Consider the following 3,418-nt stretch of genomic DNA (forward strand, 5'->3'; position numbering starts at 1 on the left):
GCTTCTGATAAGCTATCTGCCAAGTCTGATAAATGCATATTTGTGGGTTACCCTAAGGAAACTAAAGGGTACTGGTTCTACAACCCATCTGAGAACAAAGTGTTTGTTGCTCGGAATGGATCTTTCTTGGAGAGAGAGTTCGTCTCCAAGAGAGTTAGTGGGAGTAGAATAGATCTCGAAGAAGTTCGAGAACCACAAATAGTCGAAGAACCGAACGAACAGGTCGAAACAGTCCAACCTGTATCACGAGTTGTTGAGACAGCACCTCCTAGTGAACCTCGGAGATCTGGTAGAATTCGCCAAGAGCCTACAAGATATGGTTTTCTTGTGACTGGAAACGATGAACTCATGTTGTTAGAACATGACGAGCCTACGTCGTATTCAGAGGTTGTGGCGAGTTCCGATTCCGAGAAATGGCACCAGGCCATGGAGTCTGAGATGCAATCCATGTACGACAACAAAGTGTGGACTTTGGTCGATTCATTCGATGGTATTAAGACCATTGGATGTAAGTGGGTTTTCAAGAAGAAAACCGACATGGATGGCATCGTGCATACCTATAAGGCACGACTCGTCGCGAAAGGGTTTCGGCAGATTCATGGTATAGACTATGATGAAACCTTTTCACCAGTTGTGATGCTTAAATCCATACGGATTGTGCTGGCTATAGTTGCGTATTATGACTATGAGATATGGCATATGGACGTCAAGACCGCATTCCTTAACGGGAATTTGCTCGAGGATGTGTACATGACACAACCCGAGGGTTTTGTTGATCCTAAGAGTCCGAGGAAGGTGTGCAAGCTTCAGAGATCCATTTATGGATTGAAGCAGGCTTCGAGGAGCTGGAATCTTCGATTTGACGAGGCAGTCAAAATGTTTGGCTTCCTGCAAAACGAAGATGAGCCATGCGTTTACAAGAAGGTCAGTGGGAGCGCAGTGGTCTTCTTTGTACTTTATGTGGATGATATATTGCTCATCGGAAATGACATTCCTACCTTGCAAGGAGTAAAATCCTGGCTAGGATCAGTCTTTTCGATGAAGGACTTAGGAGAAGCCGCCTATATTCTAGGAATCAAGATCTATAGAGATAGATCGAGAAGGCTTCTTGGTCTAAGTCAGAGTACATACATTGACAAGGTCTTGAATCGGTTCAAGATGCAAGACTCCAAGAGGGGTGCCTTGCCAATGGGACATGACGTAGCTCTTAGCAAGACTCAGTGTCCAAAGACACAGGATGAGCGAGAGCGCATGAGTAGGATTCCATATGCCTCGGCAATTGGATCCATCATGTACGCCATGTTGTGTACTTGTCCGGATGTATCATATGCATTGAGTATGACTAGTAGATATCAGTCTACACCAGGTGAGGCTCACTGGATTGCGGTCAAGAACATCCTTAAGTATTTGAGAAGGACTAAGGATTTGTTCTTGGTGTATGGCGGATTGGAAGACGAGCTCGCTGTAAGTGGTTATACCGATGCTAGTTTCCAAACCGACAGAGATGACTTCAGATCGCAGTCAGGTTATGTTTTCTGCCTGAACGGTGGGGCTATCAGTTGGAAGAGTTCCAAACAGCCAACCGTGGCAGATTCGACTACAGAAGTCGAGTACATAGCTGCATCGGATGCAGCTAAAGAAGCTGTTTGGATCAGGAAATTTTTGGGAGACCTGGGGGTCATTCCTAGCGTTGCAGATCCCATTGAGTTGTATTGTGACAACAATTGTGCGATTGCGCAAGCTAAGGAACCCCGGTCACACCAGAGATCCAAACACATACTCAGGCGATTTCACTTGATCAGAGAAATCATCGACAGAGGAGACGTGAAGATAAGCAGAGTGTCGACAGATGATAATATTGCCGACCCGATGACGAAACCCCTCACTTTGTTAAAACATTATGGTCATGTTAGGGGTATGGGGATTAGATGCTTGTAGGATAGATCATAGAGCATAGTGGGAGATTGTTGGTTGTAATGCTCTAGGATGTTCCGTGATATGACATGTTGACATTGTATTGATTCATTGATTTATGAATGCATTACATTCCCGTTATATGATTGGCATGTTTCTTATATTTCGGTATCCTTGAATCATTATAGAATGATTCTAAACTCCCTGGTCAGTTATCATTGTGGGAACAATGATGAATTAAGACTAGCATGAGGTGTGATTGATGCATTGGATGCATATCACAATCATGGGTACTCGTTGTGAACGAGTGACTGGTTGACCCGCATGAGATTGTCACATGGACAGAGTCATGACTTGAATCTCATACAGCGGTTCGTTCTTGGATCCTCAGACCTGAGATGTCTAGAGTATCTGATATGAGGAGTGGCGTGTCTTGACTGCGTCAAACGTCGTCTTTAACCGGATGATTATAACGGCGTTGATCAGATACGTTCACGAATTATATGGAGATAATAGACATGCAATATGGGATTTGTCACCTCCTCAATAGGAGAGATATCGCTGGGCCCTCTCGTGGAAGTCGGACTATGAAAAGCGTGGCCACGCTATAGATGAAGTTGCATCTATTTTATTAGTCGATTTGCCAAAACGAGAAAGCGGTTGAACTTCAAGGGTGGCTCAAACCATGCCCTTGTTCAACATATGATATCGGGAGATAAAGGATCAGAACTCGAGCTGTTATTGCCTTGGTTAGATCACCTCTAACTCAATTCAACGTGGGTGGTCACCTACGTGATATCTCAGAAGGATCTGAATCTGAGACATCGGAGGTGGTTGGAGTTGATTGCAGGTTATGACCTGGAGATAGCCTATCATCCGCGGAAAGCTAACGTAGTGGCCGACGCTCTCAGTAGGTAGTTGACTGCGATATTGGGACATCTCTCGCTGACACCCGAGGAGTCGGCACCGACTCTGATAGAGCGCGTTGGTTATGGGACAGCGCAGCGATCCTTTACTCGCCCGGTACATGGATCATATCGGGGAATATAGCCTCAAGGGCTATCGTATCGATGAGCAGGGAGCACTACGACTGGGGAACCGACTATGTGTGCCTGACGACGCAGAGCTGAGACAGGAGATTCTATCAGAGGCACACCAGTCGAGATTAGCGATACATCTGGGGGCGAGCAAGATGTATCAGGGTCTACGCCAGTGGTATACTTGGCCGAGGGTCAAGAGAGATGTAGCGGATTACGTAGCGAGGTGCCTCACTTGTCAGCAAGTAAAGGCAGAGCGACAGATGCCGGGAGGCAAGCTACAACCGTTGGAGATTCCAGAGTGGAAGTGGGATTCGATTGCCATGGATTTCTTGGTCGGATTACCACTCACGCCGAGCAAGAAGAACGCCATTTGGGTAGTCGTGGATCGACTAACCAAGTCCGCCCATTTCATTCCTATCCGTCAGGAGTATCCGATTGGGCGGTTGGCGCAGATTTATATCGAT

Source organism: Tarenaya hassleriana, unplaced genomic scaffold (genome assembly GCF_000463585.1).
Source record: "Tarenaya hassleriana unplaced genomic scaffold, ASM46358v1 Cleome392, whole genome shotgun sequence".
Classification (NCBI taxonomy): Eukaryota; Viridiplantae; Streptophyta; class Magnoliopsida; order Brassicales; family Cleomaceae; genus Tarenaya; species Tarenaya hassleriana.